The sequence below is a fragment of the Schistocerca piceifrons genome, chromosome 7 (genome assembly GCF_021461385.2).
Source record: "Schistocerca piceifrons isolate TAMUIC-IGC-003096 chromosome 7, iqSchPice1.1, whole genome shotgun sequence".
NCBI classification, from domain to species: Eukaryota; Metazoa; Arthropoda; class Insecta; order Orthoptera; family Acrididae; genus Schistocerca; species Schistocerca piceifrons.
This window is the reverse complement of record NC_060144.1, coordinates 143,168,221-143,182,331: the sequence shown is the minus strand read 5'-3', so window position 1 is coordinate 143,182,331 and position 14,111 is coordinate 143,168,221.

Here is a 14,111-nt window from a genome sequence, read left to right as displayed (position 1 = left end):
CCACGGAGATGGGCCTCTTGCATTGAGTCGTGCCGTCTTTCTTTCTGCTGTTGTGTTGTTTGTACGGTCTATATTATTTTATGCAGCTGTTTCTCAGTCTCTACGACTTGTAAAACATCGTCAGGAACGGAGGAGGATAGTAGCTTTGTAGCAGAATAGAGCTTCGTATGGTGACCTGTTAATCCAAGAGTGATGCGCTCTGTTTTTCCTAAGTGGAACGAAGTGCAGTCCGCCACTCCACCACCCTGCACACAAGCACACAACATATTTTCAGTGTCCCGATTTGCTGTTTGGTGCTCCTCTGACTGTGTGAGTGGCGTGGCTTACTATGGATTACCTTATAGATGTGCCAATACTCCTTTAGGCTGTTTACCATATTGTTTCCAAATTCCCTGCCGTTATTGGACTGTAGAATCGTTGGTACACCAAGCAACGTGAACATTTCAATGAGGATGTAGGCGATTTCTTCCGCTCTCTTTGATGTCAGACCCCAGTGAGCCACAGTCTTAGATGATTTCGATTGACCGTTATAAACTTTTGCACTCTATCAGGACGGGCCTGAAACCGATGAGATCGACCTGACAACGGGAGCTCAATTGTAAATAAAAGATCCTTCGGTTAGCACAACACCTTTTTTTATTCTGCAAGGCTCACGAAAGTGAATATGCAATTCCATATCATGACGGGTAACGTTCTTGCACTTGGCTGAAAATTCTTTCAATATCGTGTTCCGGCCTCCACGACCTGCAGCCAAATGTGCCTTACGCAGTATGTCAAGATACTCTGAGTTCACAACATAAAATTGAATAGTACTAGTACATGCTTTAAGAGGATAGATCCACCTAGTCTTATTCTCAACCATCATTACGTCATAGTGTTTCAACAGCCAATAGCCTCGTGGTTCCTTCATGTTCGCCTTAGCCTTTTCCACATGGTTGACTAACTTTTGGTAACTGGTTTCAGTTAGGAAAACACAGTTTTAGCGGGATCGGCTCTTACTTGAAGTAATTCATCGCAGAACCGTCGTTGTGTGATTCCTATTTTGGCACTACACTCCCTTCCTAGATGGTGATATAACGGGAAAGTGTGACGGGAAAGTGTCTGCGGAACTTCAGCCCGATTATATCCGTGGCGAGATAGTTGAACGTCGCACAACAACGCGCTGCCTTCGCAATCATTGAAGAAAGATTCGAATGCCTTCGCAAACAGGGGAGGGGGATAATTGACGGGGTTACGGGAATAGGCGTATTGCGAGCGTTGGAACTTTAATAGTGGCAAGTATTTATTTACAGCCAGTACAAAATAGTTACGTGTTTCAAAGGTTTACAGACCTTCAAAGTAGTCACCAGCATTGTGTATAACGCGTTTCCAGTGATGTGGAAGTCGTAGGATACTCTTAGCAGTGCCAGTTGTGTTGAAAGTTCTAGTGGCGCCGTCTATTGCCCCACGAATTTGTAGCAGATCTGAAGCGAATGCGGTGAAGTGTTTCCTTCTGTTTGGAAACCGAGTTGAACTTATAAGGACATACGTCAGGGGAGTGCAGTAGGTGGTATAGCACTTAGTGGCCCATCAGTCAAACAAATCAGTAACAGCTTGCACTATATTTTATACGAGCTGTAAATAAATAGTTGCCGCCATTAAAGTTCCAAGCCTCTTATATACCGTACTTTGCCAGCAGACAATCTGAGAAAGTATACAATGCCTAGGAAATGTATAAAATATCAATAATTTCGTATTTTGACGTTAGATTTTAGACGTTCTACATATTAGCTAGGCATTCTACAGAAAGTCGGATTCCACGCAATGCCGGTAACACATATAAGAAGGTACGGGAGAGAGTGAATTATGTAAAAAGCTCAAACGATAGCGTTCATCATCTGAATCGATAGAAAACAAGAACAATAATAGTCAAGTACACACGCCGACACCACAAGCAGAATGTAAAAAGACCAAGAACATGTGAGATTAATTTGAAAGGGTAATTCAGTATGAAACGAGAGGTGGTTATTAGAATCATGGGAGTTAGAACGTGGTAGTAAGGAATAGAAACAGATTTATGTGTGGATACGGACTTGGCATAAAGAATGATGCAAGAGAAAGATTAAATGAGATCTTCTACAAATTTCACATAGTAATAGCGAACAGCAAGATGAGGAGGTATGCTTGGAAAATGCACGAACACGCGGGAAGATTCCACATGCATTACATGAGTGGACACGTATTTCGAAATCAGATTTTGGACAGTAAGGCGTACCCAGGGGTAAACATGCCACAAATAATTTAGTAATGACGGAGAGTAGAGTGGTGTTTAAACAAATCATGAGGAAGAATCATTCTTGGGCAAAATGGAATACTGAAATACTGACTAACGATGAGATGCGTTTGAAGTTCGCTAGGGCTGTAGATATTGCCACGATGAATAACAGAGTCGGCAGTTCAAGTTGAAGAGGACTGGTTCAAATGGTTCAAATGGCTCTGAGCACTATGGGACTTAACATCTTAGGTCATCAGTCCCCTAGAATTTAGAACTACTTAAACCTAACTAACCTAAGGACATCACACACATCCATGCCCGAGGCAGGATTCGAACCTGCGACCGTAGCAGTCCCGCGGTTCCAGACTGTAGCGCCTAGAACTGCACGGCCACCGCGGCCGGCGAAGAGGACTGGACATCTCTAAAAAGGATAATAACAGAAATTGGACAGAAACACTTCGCACATTCTTCGTGCAGTAAAAGTATATGGAAAAATCAATTACAGGAAATCCTACCATTCTAGAAAGATGTACAACGCACTATGCCAACACGATAGGGGCAAAGCCGGATAACTGATAGCGCTGGAAAACGATATGGGCAAATATCCGCGGCCCACTGCTCAACTGAAATGAACAATCCCTGTGGGACACGGCTGTTTACTGAAATACTCCTTCAGACAACAAACTAGGACTTAGTTCCCCGCAAATGAGTAATCTTTGGGGAACATCATCACTTAAGATGCTGCGTGACAGCTACTGACCAAATACAGGTTTCACAATCCACGAACGGTTCACAAGACATTTTATTCCCAAACAAGTCATTTTATTAAAAAATGAAGAAATAACGCATATCTCGGGCTGTATCTATTACTTAATTAGCTACAAAACTGAGATCAGTCTCGACGGTTACTGCTATTACCTGACAACTGAACACAACAATTTACTACAATGTGCAAAATACAAAAGTAACAGCGCCAATTTCTTACATATTACGTGTTTCTTTCCATGTTACGGAATGAAATGTTACACGAGTATTCGAAAGTAATGATAATCGGTAGTACAGCAGAGTGATCAGAAAAGAAATGAGCGTGTACGTCTCCCACTATCTGTTCAAGAAGATTTTTCTTTTTCGTTTTAAAAGCGGAGCCTTGCTGTTTTAAAACGGATGAGTTGGTTACCAGAGTCGTCGTCCCCCCTACCCCCACCACACCTCATTTACTATTGTATCGGGTCTTCTTTTCCCGGAATACTGCAGTAACTCGGCGTGGCATGGACAAGTCACTTCAAGTGCCCTACAGAAATGTTGAGGATGCTTCCCCGAGAGAAGCCCATAATTGCCAATGTGTTTCCAGTGCAGGATTTTGTGCTCGAACTGACCTGTGGATTATGCCCCATGATTATTCGATGGGACTTATGTCAGACGAGCTGGGTGGCCAAATCATTCGCTCAAATTGTCCAGAATGTTGCTTAAACCGGTCAGGAACAGCTGTGGCCCGGTAACCTGGTGCATTGTGAACCATAAAAATTCCATCGTAATTTGGGAACAGCCGGCCGGATTGACCGTGCGGTTCTAGGCGCTACAGTCTGGAACCGAGCGACCGCTACGGTCGCAGGTACGAATCCTGCCTCGGGCATGGATGTGTGTGATGTCCTTAGGTTAGTTAGGTTTAATTAGTTCTAAGTTCTAGGCGACTGATGACCTTAGAAGTTAAGTCGCATAGTGCTCGGGGCCAGTTTGGGAACGTGACAACCACGAAAGGCTCCACATCGTCTCCAAGTAACCAAACATAACCATTGCCAGTCAAAGATCGATTCCCTGGGACGATAGGACCGAGTGTATTCCATGTAAACACACCGGACACCATTACGGAGGCACAACCAGCTTGGACAGCGCCTTGTTGGTAACCTAGGTCCATGGCTTCTTGGTGTCTGCGCCACGCGCGAACTCTATCATCAGCTCTTCTCAGCTGATATAGGCAATCATGTGAACCGGCACTGTTTTCCAATCGTCTGGGTTCCAACCGATATTGTCACGAGCCCGGGGTAATCGCTGCAGCAGTTGCCGATGTTAGCAATGATACTCGCATCGGTCGTCTGCTGCCATAGCCCATTATACCAGATTTCGCCTCACTGTCCTAATGGATACGCTCACCATACGTCCCACATTATTTCTACAGTTATTTCGTGCATACGTTAACTGCCCGAGCCTACCGGATAAGCGATGAAAATAACATTAAAGAAGAATTAAAGGAGCTACAACACACGTTTCATGCCAATCGCTGTGATGACACCATAAGAAAGGTTCATGTGGTTCAAATCGCTCTGAGCAGTCTGGGACTTAACATCTGAGGTCTTGAGTCCCCTAGAACTTAGAACTACTTAAACCTAAGGACATCACACACATCCACGCGCGAGGAACGATTCGAACCTGCGACCGTAGCGACCCCGGACACTCCATCGTTCACCAGTGCCATCGACATCTTCAGTGTTTGTGCGTCGTGTCAACAGTTTGTGGTGTGGATTGTCATCGAGTGTGAACGGCTTCATGCTTTTTATGTTCATGTGACTACTGTTTCTTCCCCGCCGTTTTGTTCCAATTCATGTGTCTTCTCTGTTTTACCATTGTCATATCTTGGGCTGAAGAGCGGCGTATTGTGCTGCTGCCAGCCTACCTGTTTTTATACGGGTATTAAAATCACAATAAAGAAAAAAAACGTGCTAAACCAGTCGTGCCCCGAGAAGGCCGTTGCAAATTCGGCCGAAACGTCGGCTTTAGTTTCTTATTGTTGTTAGATTTTAGCAATGACGCGGCATAATACCCAGAAGAATTTTAATCACTATGACACCAGCCGCGGAAGCCTACGTTCTTATAGCATGCAGTGTTGCTTGTCTGTTAACACTATCCACTTTACACAAACGCCGTTCCTCTCGGTCGTTAGGTGAAGACTGCCGGCCACTGCATTCTCCGTGCCTGTGAGGTAGTGCCTGAAATGTATTCCCGGCACACTCTTCAAACTATGGATCTCAGACTATTGAATTCCCTTACGATTTCCGAAATGCATGCGTCTTGCTGCAACTGTCATTTCGTGTTCAGTCAGTTGTTTCCCGTTGTGCAGCCAGAATTACGTAGTACACCTTTTCACATGAATCACCTGAGTACAAATGATAGCTCCAACAATGCAATGCCCTTTTATACCTTCTGTACACGATACCAACCCCATCTGTTCAAATTGTTCAAATGGCTCAGAGCGCTATGGGACTTAACTTCTGAGGTCATCAGCCCTTAGAACTTAGAACTACTTAAACCTAAGGACATCACACTCATCCATGTCCGAGTCAGGATTCGAACCTGCGACCGTGGCGGTCACGCGGTTCCGGACTGTAGCGCATAGAACCGCTCGGCCACTCCAGCCGGCCAAACCCCATCTGTATTTGTGCATTTCGTTGCCCCATGACTTTTGTCATCTCACTGTATGAAGAGCACAAAGTAAGATTTTAGTTCCAGTCCTATTACCGTACGACACTATGGTGCACGTTTTGTACACATACACGTATTTTATAATATTTTCATCATGTTCAGTACACATTAATAGAGTTTTTACATCATGACAAAACTGTTGGTCGATTAGTCACACCCGAAGATGGCAGTAATATGTTGGAATGGGTAATGTGAATATTTGTAGTAATTAGGTAAACTTGAGATCATACTGTTTTTCTTCTAGTTTGCTCTAGTAATTTGTTTGCAGGACCACAGAAAATCAGTTTTAATGCAGCAGTGCCGTAATTTCCAGAAGCTACGGTACATCTTAATCATAGTGTGCAGACCAAAGCGTAAGTTTGGCTGCAGCTAAATATGTGTGCTGTGCTGTACTGCAGCGCTGCACCATCTCTCGCGGTTACGCGTAAATTACGCTGCGAAACGTTAGCTGACCTCGCGGGTACGCCATAGCCTCGTGTTATGAGGGATCGTTACTTAGTATTATCCAGTGCGAGGAGCAACATAAAGCAGATTCCAAAGCCGTATCCGTGCATGCGGAGATAAAGACAGGCATGCCAGGTCGCGGCGTTGTGGGGACGCTTTCATAACGTAGACGTTATCTAGGGGCACGCCAGACTGGGTGGACTGTCCATCAGATAAGCGAAATTTCTGGACTAGTAATTACGTCGTCTCACCAGTTAGTGGATACAGGGTGTTCGAAGACGTTTCGTTGTATCATTAGAAGGAACTTTTCCACAACTTGATGTTTTTGGGTTACATACCACAATCGGTTAAAACGGGACTTTTATAGGATCCCTTTGTTGTCCGTCTCTCTGTCTGTCTATTAGAAACGCTTTTTCTCAGGAACGTGTGAACGTGTCAAAATGAAATTCATGTAACATACTAAGGCCTACGGTCCCTTACTGGGGTAAAGCGTCTAAGTCAATGCATTAAAAAGGTACGGTCACTTATGTCACATATTTTTTCGTCACAAACTTATTCATCAAAACCTATATGCTATTTGCCGTTTGCCTAGACTTGTGAAATGTTGCAAGAATCAAGACTTCACAGTACAACGAAAGGGAAAATAATTCGGGAATTGTAAATGTGTAATTATATCACGCGAAAAAAGAAAAATTTTCATTTGTTATCAGATGGTCTGTCTGTCCATCCGACTGTAAATACTCCTTTTTCTCACCAACAGGTAGACGCATCAACTAGAAATTTATGTCATATATTAAGATCTACAGGTTCTTGACGGGTAATAAATGTAAGCTTCTACGAGAATACGCTTAAAAGATACGGCCATTTGTATCACAAACTCCGATACTCGCAAAATCACTCATCAAAACCTATATGGTACTTCCTGTTGACCTAGAAATCCGAAACTTGGCAAGAAGCAAGGAGATACAGTACAAGTAAAGGCAAGAAGTCCTGAAGTTTAATTTGTAATTATTTTAGACAAAAAGTGTTTATAATTTTTTATCCGACGTCAAACTTTAAATTAAACGTTGATGAAAATCTTTGAATCCCTGGGATCAATATTCTGCCAGTGTAAGAGCGCAGTCGATAAGAGACAAAAATGGCCGAAATTCTCGATTCCCGGAATGGAGGAACTGTCTTGATATATAACTAAGTTTGCACGGAACAGTCAATTCGCGAGTCCTACACCCAATCATATTTTCAAACATTTTTTGTCAAGTTCCACGAAGTGTTTTTTGCTTGCCTGCGTTTCCTCATAAGAGTATTTTTCCATGCCATGTAGGAAGACCTACGTTGGGAACAGAAGCTGAGAGTGTCTTTATCTTAAATGTTTATTACATTTGATGTTCAACATACCATTTACCTGTAACCACCTGTCATAAACATGGGTGATCGCTGGAATGAATGAATGTGGGTGCAATAGCAACCGCATGTTACTGGGTGAAAGTAGGTGGACTTGTTTGGTTTAGATTTTCGGCAGAGACCTGGAAATAGCCCTGGAATTCAACTTTCAAACTCTAATTGAGGCGCCACTCAAGTGGAGCGTCGGAACATTATCGGCGAGGGTTTTCGTAACGACTGGCATTGCAATGGGCTCTTTGCAAAGAATGTGTTCGTTAGAATTTTAGACGCAGAAGTGATGGAAAATTTTGACGGTCAGTAAACAAGCGTCGTCCCTTTGGTCTTCTGAGCAGAGGATATGCCACGTACGGCTAAATAATTCGTTTTGTTGATTTGTCATTTCTCCCCCTCCAGGTTTCTTCGACCTCTGTGATTGGAGGCAAGGAATATTTATTCTTGGGTGAGAATTTTGCGGGTCGTAGAAAAGTCGAGTCGCAGTCGAAGTAGCTGTGCTGATGTGTAATGAGTATGATGTGTTGCTACCGTGCACACATAGGCGGTGATTTTGGACGTCAGTTACTTCAGATTTTTTGAGGCGAGAGCTTTCTGTAATTTTTATATAATTTGTTAAAATTACTACGGTGTTCTCGCGAGTGATAATTTTGCTATAATTTAATTAAATTCAGATGGGACATAAATTTTTCATTGCCCCGTCATAATTCTCTTTATGCATCTTTATTCTGATTATGTTTCTTTTCGCTGTGACGCACAAGGCAGTTTTGAGAATTCAACTTTGGCTAGAAATATTTGGTGAATATTATATTTGGTAATTCATTACATTTGCATAGATACTCTGCAAGCCACCGTACAGTGCATGGTGGAGGGTACTCCGTACCACTATCAGTCATTCTTTGAATGCCTGAAATTTTGCTCGTGAGCATATGCGCATCCATGTAGCATCTCCTGACACAATCTAATCCTCGTTGAAAAACGACGATTAATGTAGTTTGCTCTGATGGAACCATAGTGACAGAGCTTTATTTGAGTTCCATAACTAAGGCAGTTCAGGACTATTCTCCAATTAATAAATAAATATCCTGTAAGTTTTAGTTTAGTTCGTTGAACTTTGTCTCAGTGTGCATAATGACACGCCATCCTTCCTCTAGCGATTACTGACTTCATGTACACTCTAAGAGAAAGCTATTAGGAAGCATTTAGTAAGCTTTAGTCCCTGATTGGCTGATCTGAAGTCCGGTTGTCAGATTTCCTTGTGATACGAGCTAGAGCGTAAGTCAATATTTCTATACCTTCAAACGACTTAGCACTCTGTGCAAAGTAGAGTATGTTAAGTCCTGAATTTATTCGATAGCATGCCTCAAGCTACGAAAAATCCTTGTTATGGTGCGAAAATCATCATACCAGAAAAATAACTAGCAATATTTAGAGGTTTAGGGTAGTTAAGGAGCAGTGGATGACTTTTAGCGTCTTAGGTTATAAAGTTCAAATGAGGAAACAAATAGACGTATTTTAGTTGTAACCTAGATCCTGACGGATAAGGAAGGTGTTACATCGTGAACACCTTATCAAAGGTTACTTAACTTATAGTCTTACAACATTGAATGGCAATGGGCACAAATTATAAAATTTATTAATACTCGATCAGATTGTCACAGGTAAACTCAAGTCATACAAGAGACAGAAATGGGAGCAGGAAGCGGATCAGGTTATCGACACTTTACAACACAGTCTGTCGAGTGAGGGTACCCATTCAGCAGAAGGGAGATTGTGACATAAAACAAAACAACACACGTAGACTCGTGAGTTCATAAGACAGGTTGCAAAAAAACTATGTCTTTCACAAGAGCACATAGCGAGAAACTGAAATCAGTTAACAGCCTGTTAAGCGAATATAGCCGAATAAGAACAGACATAGTCATTACGACCTGAGCCTTGCGTCATAGCCCCACGCCAGTTTCCTTTAAATACCCCGTCTCTCCAGCTGACATCATGGGTTAATGATTGAGATCTGTAACATTCACAGCACTAGCACTCGATTCCATGATTACACCACTGTAATGAATCTATGTCCTAAATGCTCCAACACAATCTATGACCTAGCCAAAGATGTACTCGAGACGACAGTAACTTCCACATCTGAACTGAATGGGCCACAGCCAAGACTGTTGCAGATAAATGACTACTTGTAAACACTGAGAATAAGTGATTGATCTCTAAAAATGTCTTGTTGGCGTCACTGATGCTTCACAGGTTCCAACAGCTATCCTGACTCAACCGGAGGTGTCTCCACTCGGCCCTCTGTAACAGTATTTCCATGCTTGTGTTATATGTTAATAAAACTTTCATTCTCATGCAACCTCAATTGCAGCATTTTTACTACAGAAAAAAGTCGTTCCTACAGAGAATAATGATTCTTGTGACCCAACAGCATTGTGCAGGTCTTTCGACTGGACACCTCTTCATCGATTTGCGTGCCACTAACCAACCTCAGAATTTCTAATCGAGAAGGTGCCTACAATTCAGCGTAGAATCTAAATTGTGTGTCATTTCAGGCGAATATTCACATAAATGAGAGTTGAATGTTAGGTTAAAGGCTGACCAAAATAATCTGTGGTCTGGCCAGGATTCTATTCTGCCATCTTACAGCTTCAAGGCATGCCCCCTTCCTCTATATCACCAGGCTCGACTTACTGCTTCTCAACAATAGTGTGAGTACATGATGGCTGTTGGATGTGTCTGGAAAATTCCAAGTGGAGATTACAACGTAAAATGCACAGGGGATGCGATCACTCATCTTATCGCCATATTTTAAGCTTTTGAACACAGTAGTTATAATGGGGGGGGGGGGGGGGCGGGGGGGCAGCGGGGCACCGTATAGACAGGTCACACCAACTGTAGGCTGGAATGCTGTGACTGCAGAGCGGATGATGACGATACTGACTCAGGACACCAATTTCTCCGAAAGAGTGAACGTGGATCTTTCCAGAGGGACCACAAATCATCGTTCGACTGGCTCCGACGAATAGGCTGATATAACAGCTGAACTACATAAGGATGTAACAGGCAGTGTCACCACAAACAGTTTGGAATTAGGCACAGAAAACTGGTATGAGATCTCGGGTTACCATTACACGGTTCACCTCTGGCGCCACACCACAGAAAACAGAGTCTTGTGTGGTGTAGAACTAGAGTAAGCTGCAACACTGAACGGCATTGTGAGGATTGCATCACCTTACGGTGGTCGCATCCTCGCCGATGAGTGCGTACACAACTTTATGACACGTCACAGCGAAACTCGAGACCCACGTCTTCTAGGACCGGGAATCACGGTGTAGGCATTTATTTAATTTAGTCATAGGATTCATACGGAAACAGTTGAAGAGGGGCTGAATCATCGCCAGTAAGAATAGTAAAAACCGGTTGCCGTACACTCCATGGTCAGCATGATAATGCAGAACTGCATATTCCAGTTCACAGACCAAACTCCCAGAGGAATGTAGAAACACTAATCCATTCTGAATATTCCCACGATATGTCACTCATTGAGCATGTTTGGGATGTGATGGAAAGACGTAAAGCCCCACACAGGAGTCCAGCCAACAGTCCTTATGAACTGGTACAGCTAGTGTTTCAGGCACGGCAAGAAATTACTCAGCACGTCATTCTGAGGCCGTTTGCTCTCATGCAAAAATGCTTCCTAGTGTAATTTTTTTACTTTATATTTTTCATGTTTTGTAATCATGAATAGGGACGTTCTGCTCTGTTTCCTTAATAAACGATTATTAGATTATCCATTCAGCTGTTTTTGTTATGGTCACATGACCAAATGCCATATCACACACTTTGAAATGGAAGTAGTACGTTTGCAAGAAAGGCAAATAGCGTATTCCGTTGACCTTTCAACTCTTGTAGGGATACAGTTTGTGCGGTGTAGATGTGAAGATACAGTAACAAACAAATGAAATGTATCTAATCCGTAGCGAGCAACTGGAGACGATGGTACCGTATACCAAAATACTCAGAAAATGTCTAAAGAATATCCAAACCAGTACGGTTACTCGAGGCAGCAGTCATTACCAGGCATTCTATGGGTATACGGGGTCGTTTCTTGCATTTCAGCATTTAGTAAGTGCTCAATAAAGACAATGTAACGCACAAAGTAATTCAAAAGAGTGACGTGTTATTCACTTATGAAACATGTAGAGTATATGCTCCCTCGATGTTACGATTCAGATAAACATGCAAATGAGAAGAGGTATCGCTGACTAAAATTTATTTTGTATCATTTTTAATATCCTGTTATTTTTAATACATTTTATAATAATTATGTGAATGAAATAGTGGCTCTTTCCATGACCTAATATTTTTCAACATAATCCTACTTAACAAAAAGCAGGAAAAATAGAGTAGCACGTTATCATTCGTTGATATCGTTTACCAGAAAGCCAAGAGCCAGTGATTTTATGTTTCCCGTCATCGTCGTGGTCGTCTTCATAAATGGACACGGAGGAGTCAGGCATATGCCTGTTCCGTTTCCATAAAATTTATGTCCGTCGTTTCCTTGGTCGACTTACGTCCCTCATCCGTTTCGCGATATAATTAATGTTGTGACTTGGCAAGACAGCCAAGTCACTATGAGGTGAAGCCGAAAGGCACGCGCTTAAGCTCACGCAGACTGGCGTGAGGTCTGGAACAGGTCAGAGAAATAAGACTAGCAAAACAGGAGGTAACTGGTAGAATACTTAACTTTAATCCATAATTGGAGAACATCGGTCTGATGGTACGGGCATCACAAGTTAAATATCTATTGATAATGGCGCCTTGCTAGGTCGTAGCAAATGACGTAGCTGAAGGCTATGCTAACTATCGTCTCGGCAAATGAGAGCGTATTTGTCAGTGAACCTTTCCTAGCAAAGTCGGCTGTACAACTGAGGCAAGTGCTAGGACGTCTCTCTAGACCTGCCGTGTGGCGGCGCTCGGTCTGCAATCACTGACAGTGGCGACACGCGGGTCCGACGTATACTAGCGGACCGCGGCCGATTTAAAGGCTACCACCTAGCAAGTGTGGTGTCTGGCGGTGACACCACAATTAAGGCTTTTCCTGGATTATCTTTCATCCTTTATCATATGTTGTTTCCACCTCTCCGTGTACAAGTTATTTTCTCATTAATTTCACGCACATAGCTGCCTGTAATTGTTTTACTTTTCTCCAACTGTGGGTTTTAATTGAACTTTTTACAGCATCTGCCCATTTTAACGTAATCTTACAAGATGTGAGATAGTTTGAGTAGTGGCTGTGAGCGATACTGGAAGGGATCGGGTGCAATTTTATGTCACATATCCTCTTGCTTCTTTCATCGCAGTGTTCGCGCTTTAATAACATTTCTTTCTTTCTACTACTTTATGTAAGGGCGCTGCTAACATCGCCTTCGATCGCAACTAAACCAAACACACACACACACACACACACGCACACACACACACACACACACACACACACACAAATGCGCGCTATCTCACACACACGTTGAAAGTATTTCTAAAAATCTTCATTCTTGATTAAATTTCTTCTTGTGCAATCTACATCTACATCTACATCCATACTCCGCAAGCCACCTGACGGTGTGTGGCGGAGGGTGCTTCGAGTACCTCTATCGGTTCTCTCTTCTGTTCCAGGCTCGTATTGTTCGTGGAAAGAAAGATTGTCGGTATGCCTGTGTGTGGGCTCTAATCTCTCTGATTTTATCTTCATGGTCTCTACGCGAGATATACGTAGGAGGGAGCAATATACTTATTGACTCGTCGGTGAAGGTATGTTCTCGAAACTTCAACAAAAGCCCGTACCGAGCTACTGAGCGTCTCTCCTGCAGAGTCCTCCACTGGAGTTTATCATCTTCGTAACGCTTTCGCGATTACTAAATGATCCTGTAACGAAGCGCGCTGCTCTCCGTCGGATCTTCTGTATCTCTTCTATCAACCTTATCTGGTACGGATCCCACACTGGTGAGCAATACTCAAGCAGTGTGCGAACAAGTGTACTGTAACCTACTACCTTTGTTTTCGGATTGCATTTCCTTAGGATTTTTCCAATGAATCTCAGTCTGGCATCTGCTTTACCGACGATCAACTTTATACAATCATTCCATTTTTAATCACTCCTAATGCGTACTCCCAGATAATTTATGGAATTAACTGCTTCCAGTTGCTGACGTGCTAAATGATGAAGGATTTTTCTTTCTATGTATTCGCAGCACATTACACTTGTCTACATTGAGATTCAAGTGCCATTCCCTGCACCATGCGTCAATTCGTGGCGGATCCTCCTGCACTTCAGTACAATTTTCCATTGTTACAACCTCTCCATATACCACAACATCATCCGCAAAAAGCCTCAGTGAACTTCCGATGTTATCCACAAGGTCATTTATGTAAATTGTGAATAGCAACGGTCCTACGACACTCCCCTGCGGCACACCCGAAATCACTCTCACTACGGAAGATTTCTCTCTATTGAGAATGACATGTTGCGTTATGTTAT